Source organism: Zootoca vivipara, chromosome 1 (assembly GCF_965207765.1).
Source record: "Zootoca vivipara chromosome 1, rZooViv2.hap1.1, whole genome shotgun sequence".
NCBI classification, from domain to species: Eukaryota; Metazoa; Chordata; class Lepidosauria; order Squamata; family Lacertidae; genus Zootoca; species Zootoca vivipara.
In genome coordinates this window covers 57,101,973-57,117,473 of record NC_142582.1, presented here as the reverse complement: position 1 = coordinate 57,117,473, position 15,501 = coordinate 57,101,973, and the positions used below count along the sequence as shown (strand labels likewise).

The 15,501-nt window shown below is 43.6% G+C and overlaps 1 protein-coding gene across 2 annotated transcripts in view; it reads right to left on the bottom strand.

Annotated features, from left to right (window-relative positions):
- The window catches only part of CPT1A (carnitine palmitoyltransferase 1A), a 45,893-nt gene extending 44,740 nt beyond the window's left edge, over window positions 1-1,153 (bottom strand). For both annotated transcript variants that reach the window (XM_035122602.3, XM_035122628.3), the window contains exon 1: window positions 998-1,153. The gene's annotated coding sequence lies outside the window, so the exon portion shown is untranslated. The remainder of the gene's footprint in view (window positions 1-997) is intronic.
- Between the last annotated feature and the right edge of the window lie 14,348 nt (window positions 1,154-15,501).

Here is a 15,501-nt window from a genome sequence, read left to right as displayed (position 1 = left end):
GGTAAGGCTCTTGAACCCAATGGGCTTACTTTTGAGACCAAACTGTAAACTATCCAGTGATTTTAAGGGGTGTGTTTTTTTAAAAAAGAAACAATTTGATTGCCTGACTTCTAAAGAAGTTCCCTCCCCCCCAAACCCCCCCCCCCACAATGTTTGTATGTCAGTGTATGTCATTGATAATATCAAAGGGTATAGTTTCCTGTCAAGGTGAGACAAGATTTGTTTATTATATGTTGTCAGCCACTCCTCAGAGAAGACCATATTGTGAGCAACCCGGACTTGAAGAGACTATCATTGATTTCAACAGAGCACTGTTTGCTCAGTGGTTCTTACATAGTGGGAAAAGGTTTCAGCTAACTTCAAGTAAAAGCTGGAAGGGAAAAAAGTATTTTAATAGCACAATCTCAAGCAATGCTGCTGTGTTCAGCTGGGCTTGCATCCAAGTTAAGGGTACACCATGCAAAACTTCAGTCTAAATTTCCGTTGCCTAATCTTTGACAGGCCTCGATGAGCTCAAGGGGAGCAAATAGTTCTGCTCCGTTAGGCAGCAGAAGACCCTCCTCCTGTCCCAGCTTGCTGCATTAACGGAAGAAAGATTATAAACCGCAATTCTCTTGCACACACAGGAACCAAGAAGGCAAGTTTCTCCCCACCCTGTGATGTCCTTCCTCCGCCAAGCGCCAGGGAGCCGCGGAAGAGGAAGGCGCTCACGTGGGAAGGGACTCTCTCGCGCACGCCGTCTTTCTCTCCCCTAGACAGTCCCTCAGACAACGAGCGGAGCACCCTCCGGACACGGGAACCCCGGGGTACATTTGCTCGCGCTGCACGCCGGGCACTCCCCGCCCCAGTATCGTCGCCCCCTCCGGGCCTCGCGTGCTCCTCTATATGCGCGCGGGGCCACCCTCCCTAAACTAGCGGGAGAGAACCGAAAGACACCAACCGCGGATGGGGCGGGGAGAGGAACGCGGGGGGGGGGGCACAGAAAGATTCAACTTACGGACTATCCGGCGAGGAGGGAAAGGGGCGCCTCCTCGCAGGCGGCTGTGAGGAGACGGAGAGAGGGCGCGCAAGAGTGCGCGAGGGAAGCCCGCGCGCAGTGCAGCACCCTGGAGCGCCCTTGCCGCTGCTGCTGCTGCTGCTACCGGCTGGGTCCGGATTGGCCGAGCTGCCAGGAGAAGGGCGGGGCCGGGGCCGAGAAACGGGAATTGCCGCTCCGGGGTGACTGGGCGGGGAAGGAGGAGGCAGCAGCGGGCGCAAAGTGCGAAGCCGGAGGAGGAGGAGGCGCGGCAGGGGCGCGTTCAGGCAGGGCGAAGGCAGCAGTGGGGCGGAGCTCGGAGGAGCGGGGGGGGGGGAGCCGGCTTCTGCCCTCGCGCGCGCCTCCGAAAGAAAGAAAGCGGGGCTCTTCTGGGCTTGAAAGGAGAGAGGAGGGCTCCCTCTTTCTCCTACTGGAGCGCGCCTGCAGTACTGGTAGTCCGAGGGAAGAGAGGACGGGCTTTCCAAGCCCCTTTTCTCTCCCCGCGGAGGAAGCGACACAATCCCGCTGTCCCAGTACCTCCACTCAAAGCCCCGGGAACGGAAACGTGGCGCGTGGCGCTCCCGGGCCTGGCGGGGCGGGAGGCGACGGTATGGAAAGGCAGCGAGCTGCCGGCCTTGAGACGGGAGAAAGGCTCTGGGCCTTCGCCAGCAGCCCTACAAGCTGGGCACTCCAGAAAATTATGCCTTTCGCGGTGCTGAGGAGGAGAACTGCTTTCCCCGAATGCTGCTCAGACATGCCATGCCAAATTGTCCTGCTAGGAAGGCAGGATAACATACATGCACAAAGCAATATTAACCCACCAGTGTAGAAAGTTTTGCGAGTTTTGTAGTTTCCAGCAGAAGAGCAGTGATTAAACCATTACAGTATAGCCAGATGGATGGAATGGATGAAATGAGAACCCACCTGGATCCTCTCCATATATGAAAACTTCTTTGTACTTTAAATAATGAGCCCTGAAAAGTGATCCTTAAATTACATTTAGGGACCTGCGTTTAGGGATCACCAGTGACCATCAGTCAAATACAGTACAACAGGGCATGACACAGTCTGGATTAGAGGTTGGGTGAACCATTGTCCACAAAAGGAAGACAAATGCTTCAGATTCCTCTCTGTTGAAAGGTGTAGTAGAAACTATTGTCATGGAATGCGGATTTGTTTTGAACTGGTAACTTCAAAGTACAGTTTTTGCTTGTCATTTGTGGGTTGAGTAAAATAGTGAAATGGGGCAGCAGACTGAAGCAAACCCCACATTAACACCAGAGCTGTGGGCCCATTCACAGCCCTTGCGAAAGGTAGATCTGTGTTGCGTGATAGAGATCGACAATGTTCTTCTAGTTGTTTGGGAGTGCATATCCTATCAGCCCCAGTCAGCACTGGACTGGCTTGACTAGGATGGATGAGAGTTGTAATCCAAAACATTGTTGGGGCATTTGAACCATCATCTCCCAGATTCTGGACCAACACTCTAGATTGTAGGGGTGGTTTGTAGGAGATAGTTGGGACATTCTCCTCTGTGAGGGGTTGGGGCTCTTTGGTCCTGCTCTAAGAGCTGTCTTTTGCTCTGATGTGGCTGATAATATTTTTGAGGAATTTGAGTTTTCTGGAGAACACCACATTCCACAACCAGAATCACACAGGTGAGGAGGGGAGGCATGGCGTGAGACAGCTGACTGAAGTGGACCTCATATTCACACCATGGCTGAGGGCCAACTCATAGGCTCCTCTGTCCTTGAACTACCAGTAGTTTAATTGCCCACAATACAAGAATCAATTCAATGTAGCATGGATAGATATTTCAGCTTGGGTGACAACAGTTTACATGTTTCTAGAGAATGAAGTCAAGTTTATTAGCTCTTATAAGCAAATAAGTTTTTATTTTGCCTAGCTACGGTAGTATAAACATCACAATAATTTCCTATATATTGAACCCATTTTCCTATTTGCAACAGGCAGTTACAGTTCAGAATTAGGATGTCGCCATAGCAACGTACCTTGTAATGAATGACCTGTTTGGAAAGTAGATTGGCATTAACTGAACTGTCACGCTTGCTCAAGAATGTAGGTCAAAGGTACTGGAATCGTTCTAGTACTTGTTCAGCTGCTTAGGTTAATAGGTTTTTCTATAAATCTGTCAACATGCAAATACTGCATTACGCCCTTTCATGAAATTACAGGAAACTGCTAGAGAACAACATTACATTTTCTCCAATGGATGAAAGAGTTAAAAGTTTGAATTGCAAAATGTGAGTTAGCTGCAGGACAGCAAAATGTGGCCACTGGCAAATATACGGTAGTAAGAGTGACTTATCACACTGAATACCACTCAGAGGCCATAGAGCCTTGTCTGACATTGTCCTTAGGCCATACTCTGAGCCTGAGAGGTTGAAAGTCTTGTATTTGTATAGGCCACTGGCCATAACATTTTGACAATGCCTCTCTATGCCTTAGTAGAATGTGGCCTAGCTGATGTTTGGGATGCTCTTGGTTTTGCTGCAGAATGGGGCAATGCACCCAGGATTGCAGATGTGGGGAGTCTGTGACCCTCCAGAGCTTGTTGACTATAACTCCCATCTTCCCCGACCACAAGCATTGGCTACACTGGCTGGGGCTGATGAGAACAGGAGTCCATCAACATCTGGAGTAGCATAGGTTCCCCATCCCTGAACACTTTGGGACAAAATAGCCACGTGGAAAATCCACCTACATTGTGTGATCAACAGGTTGAAAGTAAATGCAGTGTGTTCCTCCTGCATAACATCTGCTAGAAGCTTTTCTTGTGTTATATGTATACACTGTCAGTAGGTTAATATGATTTATGCTCTAAGCATGCCAAAATAATAATTACAAACTAAACAAAGAAATAAAACACACACAACCTTATCCCCAATGCTCTGTTGCGGTTGAGGTCTTAACCTACAAATTCCTGCCTTGTAATGTCAACCCACCTTTATACAGGAACAAAGGATGATGTACACTACTGGCCCACCTAGCTCAGTATTGTCTATACTGACTGGCTGCAGCACTCTAGGGTTCCAGACGGGGGACATTCCCAGGCCTACTTGGAGATACCATTGGGGACTGAGCCTGGGACCTTCTCCATGCAAAAGAGGTGCTATATCACTCAGCTACAGCCTTTCCACTAAATATTCTAGATCTTGAGGTTCTGAATACAGTAAAGAGCTGATTTAAATAGGAATGCAGGAACATGCCTTCTACTGAGCCTGGCTGCTGATCTGTCTAGCTCAGTATTATTGTCTACACTGATTGGCAGCCGCTCTTCAGGGTTTCAGGCAGGGTGTGTTCCTGGCTCTACATGGGAGAGCCGGAGCCCTTCCACTTGTGGCTTTGATCAACCTCCAGTGCAGTGACTACACACATCCTATATTTCCTTTTAATCTGTTGCCAAGTTTGATGCTTATCTAGGAAAATCTGGTTGTGAACCAGAGCCCTGTGGGTTACCGTGTCTCATTGCTTCCCCGCCTATTTACCCTTCTGTTATTGGTCTTTGCTGAGCTTTGGAAACATGGCGATTTTTTCGTTCCTACAACCTGGAACATGGTGACTGAGTACCCACACAACCTGAAGACAGTCCCTGGGAAGCACAATATTGAGGCAGACCACATGAAGATATGATCAGCTGTTGATCTGCTATTACTGCTAAGTGCTGTGCCTTCCTGAGAGCTTTTTTTTCATGCTTCAGTACCCCAGCTGAAGTGATGAGTTGGTTGCACTTGAAGAGTTACACACCAATGCACACACCACTGCAGTATCTGCATTATCATCACGAAAAAGCAATTCTGCATAGTCATGCATGCTACTTGGGAGCCCGTCTTAGTTAGGCAGCCTAGCCTGCATGCTTGTCAAAAATATTGAGGGGGCATGGAGAGAGAGAAACAACTGATTCCTTTGCCCTCACTGCCCTCCCTAAAGGAAAGTGCCTGCTTTCACTTAAGCACATTAAAGAACAAGTTGCCTTAAAAATGTTTTTATGGAAAGATTTTCATGGATAATAAAAGGAAAAGTTGTAAAGGGACCCCTGACCATTAGGTCCAGTCGTGACCGACTCTGGGGTTGTGGCGCTCATCTCGCGTTATTGGCCGAGGGAGCCAGTGTACAGCTTCCAGGTCATGTGGCCAGCATGACAAAGCCGCTTCTGGCGAACCAGAGCAGCGCATGGAAACGCCGTTTACCTTCCAGTACCTATTTATCTACGTACACTTTGACGTGCTTTCGAACTGCTAGGTTGGCAGGTGCTGGGACCGAGCAACGGGAGCTCACCCCGTCGCAGGGATTCAAACCGCCAACCTTCTGATCAGCAAGCCCTGCCTAGGCTCTGTGGTTTAACCCACAGCGCCACCTGCGTCCTTTATGGATAATAAAGGCACATATAATGTCTCTGTTTTCAGTTCGTAGAGACCTGTCTGCAGATCAGTTATACTTGGTGTGAGAAGTTGCTGTCATAGGCTATGTGAGGTTGGGCAGGGGGAGATAATGATTTTTCCTTCTTTTGCATAGTTTATGGGCAGGATTTTGTGTCATTGTCATGTGGATAGGTTCCTCATCAATTTGTTTATTAGTTTTTGTTGGTAGTGAGAGAGATTAGGGAGCCCAAGGCATGGTTGGTTGCAGAAGAAAGTTGCCTTTTAAAGAGTATGACTCAACCCTTGCAGACATGGGGGGTGAGGTACTGAGAAGTCCCCCCTGTTTCATTTTATCCATTGTCAATTATCACAGGGCTCCACTTCTAGTAGTCTCCCATATAAGCAGAATGCAAAGGGTTAGTAAGAACATTAAAATACCTTTGGACATTTAACAAAGTGACAAAGTCATACGGATGGAATTAATGCCTGCAATTCACTCTTGACTTCTTTACAAACAGAAAAGGGCAATGCTAGCCAGTAACACTGCTTTAAACTACTTTCTATAGCTGCTGGTTTGCCATCAATACCTATACTTGTGGCAAAAGTCATCATAGTTCCAAATAAACCAGAATGAATCCCCCACCCATTTCGCCAGGAAGTACCGTAATACTGTAGCTGCTTGGGCTGTTTCTGAACTATAATGCAGCCAAAGCCTAGATCAAGGTAATGGCAAATAAAATGCCACTCCAACTTAATAATGAAAGCTGCAGCTGATGTTGCAGCTAAATCCCATTAGCCACTGTATTCTTGCCAGCCTTTTATGTAGTTTCGGAAGCAAATCTTTTAAACAATTATATCTTTGGAAGAGGTAAAAATAAGGCAGCATGGGTGAAAGAATGGGAACCCTTCAAGAGTCTTGCACCCTGGTCCTCATGCACACATGCTTGCTGGAAGTAAGTCCTATTTAATTTAACGTGGCTTCACTGTCAAGTAGCTGTGCATCCTTCACTATATGCAGGTCCCACAATAGTTTACATGAACTAGCATTATCAGGACGGACACACACACACACACCCTGCCGCAAAGCTAGATGTGTCCTGATTTCTACTGTGTACATATGTGGGGCTCTCATCCCTATCTGCCTTCACAGCTTCCCCTCTTGCAGCTAACAATGGGAAAGCACCATTAGGACACACAGGGTTGTTTAAGTGGATGAAAGCCCTCATGCTTACCTATGTTAGGTTTTGGGTTTTTTTTAAAAAAAAACATATATGGTATGGCTATTTCGTTTATTCAGCCGTATCTAGGGAGATTATGAGAGGAGGAGCTGGAGTTGGAAGAGTGCTTGGAAGCTCTATTGCCAGAAGGGTGGGAGCTGGTGGTGACTCAGGGAATCTGTGAGGGACAGGGGATATCGCGAAGTCCCTCCCCTCCTGAGTTCAAGCCCATCCCCGAGCACAGGGGAAAGCAGAGAGAGTTCCGATGCCAGTGGGGAAGCAGGAAGTCGGGGCCGAGGCTCAGGCAAGGTAGAGGAGCCAGGGTCCCAGGTGGGACAGGAAGGGGCGAATAAGGGGGGGAGACCCATCCCCCCAACTCCGGAATTACGCAGAAAGAGGAGGGGAAAGAGGATGGGTCTGCCAAAGCTTTTGTGTTGGAGAAAGACGCGCCAAAAGCCATTCGGAGGTTCTGAAACCGACTGACCACATCACTCCGTGTAAATAGCAATGACTTCAGCACTGTAAATACGCAGCACCAATAAAAGAATAAAATGCAGAGCTGCGTAGCGTCGTTACTCTGAAGTAGCCCACTCTGGCCACTGTGACAGAATCATTCATAGGGCGGAGGATATTTGGAAGGGTGAATTGTAAGTGTGCCAGCAGACACCACAATATGCACTGAGGAGCTCCTGGTATATAAGTCCTTTACCCAAAAGATAATATTTGCTTTTTATCCTTTTCCCTTTCTACCCATTGTACTTCCACTTCTGGATTGTCAAGTAATTGATTTCACAAGGCACAGGAAACACAGGATTAACTGTTCCCTGTCTGCAGAATGAAATATGTGAAATAGCCCAAGAAAATCTATTTTTTTGTTGTTGCCTAAGGGCTGAGCTACACGTAACTATTAAATACACCTTTGCATCTAACATGCAGGTGGGTTTTTTGTTTCTTTTTCTTTTTTAAAAAATGCAGATTGCTCCAGTGGGGGTGGGAGTAACCTAACCCTTTTCTCTTCATCTTCAGTCCCTAGCAAATTTCCTCTTCTGAAGCAGATAATTCTAATCAAAATTATAGAGAAATGCTGCCAGGCTCCTTCAGCAGCAAAACGGAGCTGGGATGGGGAAGTAGAAATCTGTCACCTCATCAGCAATATTATGCTACCCACCCACAAATTATTTGAAACACTTCCGAAAATCCCACATCCATGGTTGCCCTCATGAAAGTGGGGAGATAATGTAATGTCTTGTTTTGCCCTAAAGCCCTCACTGAAACTCTTGCTGAGTGCTGTGGAACTTCAGAATCTTCAATCCTTGTTGCTTTGTTGGTGCATCAGCAAAAGCTGTTTAATGTTAACCTCTTACTTGCTATGAAATTCTCACTGAATATTATGAACTAGTACACAACCAAATCAGGAGACTGGGTCGCTTCCAGTCAGTGCTTTTATTTTTCAGCAAAATAAGTAAATGAGGTGCTGGCTCCCACTTCTTCTAGATAAAAGGCTGGTGAGTGCCAGCACAAAATGGCTGCCCTGGGCAGGAAAACAGAGGCAACAGTACAGTCATACCTCGGATTAAGTATGCTTTGGTTTGAGTACTTTCAGTTTAAGTACTCTGCGGACCCGTCTGGAACGGATTAATCCACTTTCCATTACTTTCAACGGGAAAGTTTGCTTCAGGTTAAGTACGCTTCAGGTTAAGTACAGACTTCTGGAACCAATTGTGTACTTAAACCGAGGTACCACTGTACTCTGTACCAGTGAGTATATGGAGACATGGAAACTGCCACACAAGCCTAATGAGTTGCAATTAATGCTCCTTTGGACTGGGGAGATCCAGGGTTAAATTTCTACTCAGTCATAAAGCACACACCTCACAGGGTTGTTGTGAAGATAAACTAAGGCAAAGGAGAACCATGTACACTGCCTTAAGCATCTTGGAGAAATGGTGGAATATAAATGTAATAATCTTCTTGGGTGATCACTCGTAACTCAGTAAGATTGTCTTCCATAAGCATGTTTTCAAAAGTGAGTCCATAAGTGACTGTGGAGGCCAATTCTGGATCCATATGTCCTTCCATTGTAGGGACATAGGTTTCTGGGCGGGAGTTGATCATGGTGAGACTTTAAAATGTAACAATAATACTTATACAATGGCAAATGCATATTTGCTTAAACATGTACCTTCTTTGAAAGTTGGTATACATGTCCATATTATGCCAATTCTGCCTGCCCCCAAACCCCCCCTTTTTCTTACAGTGGTACCTCTGCTTAAGAACTTAATTTGTTCTGGAGGTCCGTTCTTAACCTGAAACTGTTCTTAACCTGAGGTACCACTTTAGCTAATGGGGCTTCCCACTGTCGCCACACCACTGCTGCACGATTTCTGTTCTCATCCTGAGGTAAAGTTCTTAACCCGAGGTACTACTTCCAGGTTAGCGGAGTCTGTAACCTGAAGCGTTTGTAACCCGAGGTACCACTGTACTACCTACATGAAACAGTTTTTGGACTAAAAAAATGAGCTGGTAGTTAGGTAGTTCCTAGTGCCACCTAGTGGACAGAATCATAATGAAATTGCTTGATGGTAACCAATACTGTACTTCACAGTGGGAAGGAATAGTGCATACAGTACATTGAAATAGAAATTTGAAAATCTGTACAGTATAGGTTAGTTGTTAAGCAGACTCCTGTTGTCCTCACAGAGTTACAGTTCATAAAGTACCCCAGGAAAAGGGATTGATGGTTAAACCACTTTCTGTGAGGGGAATAGGGGTCTCTTCACAACTTTCAGGATCCCTAACACACCGCAGGATTTCCAGGATTCTTTGTGCTTTCAATGTAAGGTGAGCATGTGGCCTTAGTTGTTTTGTGATGCTTCCCCAATACTATCACATTATCACTGTCCAGAGGGGCTATGGCCCTTTTATCACACATATGGGTGATCAAATAAGATCCCTCTTTCAAATACTGTTTGCACCTGCAAATGTTTTGGGGTGGCGTAATTTCCAATCAGTGCATATTCTGTAAGTTCTTGCTGAAATCTCATAACTTTTCATACCACAAATGTTCATGGAGAGGTGGGGAGGGGTTGTCCTGCTTTTGTTGTGTTATAGCCACCCACCTCTGGGCAAATGTAGGATTTAGTGGACATTGGGCTACTGAAGCAGCAGTTGCAGCATATCTTCTTCCCAGGTGTGATTCTTCTTTAAAACTGCTTGGTGAATATATTTTTAATTTAAAGGCCCTTTTCTGCAACTTTAAAATGAGCAGCCTGGGAAAGAATGATGTCACTAGATTAGGCAGAAACCATCTTTCTCTATTCTCTGCCCATGATAAATCAGGAAGCAATATAATATAATTTCTTACACAGCAAAGCCTCAGTTTATCAACATTCCCCTACACAAGTAATGCAGACATAACTACTCATAGCAAAATTCACACCCCAAAAGTTATGGAATAATCTTTATGATAGTACAACTGGTACTCTGCAGCCACTATGGTGATCTTTAAAAAAATCAGTCTGCCTTCAGGTAAAGGTAGGCTGGAGCTTAAATTAACACTATGCTCTATATATTTTTAAAACTTATGATACTGTCACTTCTGTTCTGTGTTGCTGGTCTAATGTGTTTTGTGTTTCTCTTCGTCTTCTTCGTCTTCTTCGTCTTCTCCATATTTTAGCTCAGAGTGAAGAACCTACAGCCCTCCAGTCTATTCTGGCCAGGAAATTGGAATCCAACAACTAGAAGGCCAAAGGTTGTGTGTGTGTGTGTTACTGAAGTTGTTTTAAAATTGTGTTACATTTATTGTGCAATGCCTTGGAGGAAATTGCGTTTTGAAAAGCAGGCCAGAAGTCCCTGAAAAATTAATCAGTCAATGTACAGTGTATTGAACAGCAAACTAAAATTGAAACTATAACATTATTTTCCAGGGTAATATTATACTATTTTCCATCTTTAAACAATATCTTTTCAGTTGCTTAGTTTCTTATCATGACTAAAATGAAATATTTTGATGTAAAAGAAGGCATTTAAGGGGAGGGGAGGCATTAGACTGTTCATAGCAGGAATAAAAACTGTTGCTTGCATTTAACCAGTTTGTTGAGGATTTAGGGAGACTAATATATAAACACTGTCACATTTTTCAAAACCAGCACAGTTCCAAGCACAGTTGCAGAAGGTTAAGCTTCTTGTATACACTTCATGCAATCTGACCTCAGGTTCCGTCAAAGGGGCCAGCTTTCAAATATATTTATGTAGTAGGTGAACTGTTGTGAAGTGTTCAATGGACTTTGTCCTTATGCAAACGGAAACTGAACCGGTGGCATTATGTTTGCCCCTGGTGTAATATGTCTGACTCCTGCAGTTTTGTGGAAGGAGCAGTTTTGACGCATTAAAGGTGAAAAGCATGACGCTGATAAAGATCCAAAAACCAATACGTACATAGTTTTGTAACCACTGGCTGTAAACATGTTTTGCAAATTATCTATATGTGTGCACACAAAGAATTTACTGCAGTGCACTTTGTATACTTTGTCTTTTTTTTAAATGAAATCAGATGAACTTTGGATAAATGTCCACATTTCCCAAAATGTTTTTTTAAATACTGTAAACATGGCAGTGGAGAAAATGAGCCAACCCCTCACTTGTTGCCTGTGTCATGGTCCTGAATACATTATAAAGAAAATGTAGTGATTAAAATATAAAGAGAAACCGACTTCCGCTTTTAAAAGAGCTATTAGTAGTTACTGATAGCTTTTTGGTTTGTTTTTTGTTATTGAATGAAAGAGTTGAAGTGGAGATGTATCGTTACAATCTATTCTCAGTGATCTGACAGATACATTTTCACTTTATTTTGTACTTGTTCACATTATCACATTTTCAATTTTTTACTTCACAGGCATGCGTACTGCCCCAAAGAAAATAAATAATAAATTGATGATGAAACAACACTAATATATCAACCACATGATGATATGGAAGCATTTATCTGAGGTTTTTTTTTTTTTTTAAGCTTTCAGTATTACTAAAATTATCTCCAAGAAAACAGGTTGTGTGCGGGACTGGAGTGAAGGTTTCAATGAAACTTGAACTAACTGGAACAATTGACCCTAAAATTATTTTTATGATACAGAAAATCCCTTAAAAAAGAGGAATCATTCTAAATGATTCTAAATCATTCTAAAATTATTCATTTGATCTGAAATATCTGTTTAAGGATTAGCATTTGTCACTCGACTTAGATGCTGATTTATAACTTTGGATCCTAACATTCAGTAAGAAACTTGAGGATCAGCTTTTTTACCAGGTGACCCATGGATAGTTTCCAAACTATGTTCCGGGATTCCTTGGAAGTTTGCATCATTACGGTGAGATCAGTAATGATTGACCTGCTTATCTTAAATAAAGCTTAGAGCTTGCTGTCTACAATATGTATAAGCAGGATAGTGGTGGTGTGTTTTGACTACACACTCCAATCATGTGCAGTAACTGTTTCACCCAGCAGGCCTGGCTGTGCCCAAGCTTGCACTAATAGGGATGGCAGAGTAATTCAATTTAGTTTGCATTTAAAGGCAAAGTTAACCAAATTTGCATTTCCCAAAACAGTGTACTACTACTACTACTACTACTAATAATAATAATAATAAGCCACTCATCTGACTAGGTTGCCTCAGCCACATTAAAAACAATCAAACATCAAACATCAAAAACTTCCCTGTACAGGGCTGCCTTCAAATATATATTTAAAATCATATAGTTGTTTATCTGTTTGACATCTGATGGAAGGGCATTCCACAGGGCAGGCACAGCTCGAGGTCTCTGGCACTAAGTAACTCACTGACTAAGACTGCAAACCTAACCTCAGTCACTAGGGAATAAATTCCATTGAGATCAAGGAGACATACTTTTGAATAAGCAAGTGTAAGGCTTAGAGTATTTATTTTGTTTGCTAGAGGATTAGTTCAAAAACATCTTGAGATGACTTTCAATGCAAAAAAAAATTATCATTATCCTCATTGATTCATTTCTTGCCTACCCTTAACCAGAAGGTCCCAGGGTGGGATACAACTCATAGGAAAACAAAACACAAAATGATTTATTTTTAAAAATACAACCCGCAACATCAAAACAATAATTCTATTATAATACAAATTATACAAAAGAATGAAAAAGAACAGCAATCACTGCATCCAATGCACACTTACCTAGGAGAATGCCCTGTTGAACACATGCAGAGAATGGCACTGTTAAAATCTTCACTGGTGCAAGCAGCCAAAAGTGCAGAGGCTGAGCTGCAGGCCCAAACTATGGCTAGTTGTTGATGGATGGATGGATGGATGGATGGATGGATGGATGGATGGATGGATGAATTGTGGGGCTATGAAAGCCCTGGCAAATCCCAGGGGACTGAGCGAATATGGAATTACAACGCCTGAAGAATGGGCATCATTTTAATATTCAGCCCGGAGTGCTTGAAATCAAATTCGATAAAGGGATAGTCCCTAAATCATAGCAAGCACCCTTAACTGGTTCTTGCAAGATACTTACCGTAATGCTGAGGAATCCTGGAGCAGAGCAGCTGTGGGCCAGTCCTGGCTTAATAAGGGTATCCTCCTAGCCAGAGGTGCATACTGCTTTTCTCCAGTATGCTATTGCACTGGAATGTAGCTTAGTATCATCTTTGTTTACAGCTGCACAAAATCTTCCCTACTGTGAGACAGCAGCATATAAAAAACAAGCATCTGATACTTAAAAGGGTTTTGCATTCCACTCAGTCTCTTCGCATGGCCTAATGAGGCAAATACTCTGAAAACTGGGGAAGCAGAACTAAGATGTTTGCTTATTTTGCACATTAGGTTGATCAGCTGCACATTTAGATAAAGTGCCATTTGTGCGGGTAGAAGTCAGAGGGCTGGCAAAAATTCAGGCGCTTGTCTGCAAAGAGTAAAAGCTCTGTTTATTTTTAGAATGTGGCTGTTAAATTTTTGCTTAAACATCATGTCATATCAACTGAAGTGCTGTGCTGCAATGCACATAATTTCATGCTATAAAACTACCCAGTCCTCTATGTGGATATTTCGTTAAGAAGCAACGTGAAGTAACTCTTACTGACTTTAAATGGCTGTGTGTTTAATTGCCCATAAATTATCAAACAAAAAAAAGGGAGAAGAGGGCTAAAAATAGGGATGGGAATGATAGTTTTGACAAATCGTGTGTGTGTGTGTGTTTGTGTGTGTGTGTGTGTGTGTGTGTGTGTGTGGTCTCTAACTCTGCAGCGGATTTCAGAGTCCAGTATCAAATCTGTACTCTAGCCTAGACACCTCAATGGATGTTGGAAGGGATCCTAGGCTTTGCCATGCATGTATTAGATCTCCAGAACATTGCTGATTTTGTCTGCAGATGTGGGCTGAATCTTTGTGTTCTGGAGACACTTCTGGGTTGCCTTAAGCTTTACCGGGCATGCTCTCTTCCAAAAGGATGCAATGATATCCCTATGCCTCATTTAAATTAGCCTGATGCACAAGTAAATAGGGCTCCCACACCTAAGATAGTTGTGTGGAATTGTTCTGGCAAGCTACACTTGCTGAAATTCCCTCTTCAACAAGATTCTCAAAGGTGCAGGAGTCTTGTCTTCCAGCTTCCCACTCGGGCACCAGAGTAGCTAAAGCCTTTCTCCAAATGTGCCAAGAGACCCAGTGTAACTTTGGAAGCCTTTGAAAAGAGACCAGAAGCATTCACAATCCAGGAGGACTGTCAAGACGAAGGTCTAATTCAGCACAGGCTTACTGCATTGGCAGAAAGGTTCATGGCGGGGAAACTGCAAACATCTGAAAGGGGCCTGGTGTAGACAGTTGTGTGTTCTCTTAATCATGGGGAAATGTGGTTGAGTAGGGGACAAATTAAGCAAAGATAATTTCTCAAGTGTCTGGCAAAGCTTTGTTTTGTACATAAATGATGTTACTATTATCCAAACTGTTCCAGGCAGGGCAGCCAGTATTTGGAATGCTTGCCATCTTTTAAATAAGATTGGAAACTGTAGGTGGGGTCTTGGGCTAGCTACCTCTTGTAAAAACATATGTATTAGTGAGGGTGCAATAGTGACAAAAATAAATAATTCTGTTGATTTATGGTAGCATTACTTGTCATGTATGGCATTTGCAAATAACTTGTACTTCCTTTCCTTATCCCTGTTCTCTGTTTTCTACATTAGTGTGTTTTTCCAATCCTCTGCTTATTTATATGTATCTATTTTCTGCCTTTTCCCCTCAGCTATGAGTTTGTATTGTATTTTTGTTTATACTGAAACGTAATACAGAATTTTTAAAACAACAATTACAGTACAGCACAGTAGTGTTAATTCTTTCTTAGCTACTGTGTCAAAATCAAGCCTGGATTTTGATGTGGATTAATGCAGACCCATCTTTTATTTTCTTTTTAATGGCTCCTAGGGATGACTGTAGGCATTTTGGAGGATCAGAAAGTCCCCATTTCCCTCAGATTCTTGCCTTCCCATCCCAAACATCACCCCACTGTCAAATTCCATCTCCCCCGACATTCTTTTTTCGCCTCTCTCCCAAGTTCCTGGATTCTCTTGACTGTTGTGTGTTTTGACTTTGGACCCTGCCCTGTCCTAGCTGACAGACTGTGTTTTCTCTGCTGTTTATGATAGCCAGGCCAGTTGGAAATCATCTGCAGGTATTGGGGGTGGGGGGAAGAGGCCACATATCCCTAATCCTTGTTTCCATGTAAAGCTGCGCACAGCCATGTGGCATGGCCTTGATAGCCTATTGAACTTAGTTGTAGCGCCCATTGCTGTTTCACATTGCAATGTAGTATTTTTAATATCGTAACCAAGGCTGGAAAGTGGAGTAGAAACTGCAGCAACAATGCC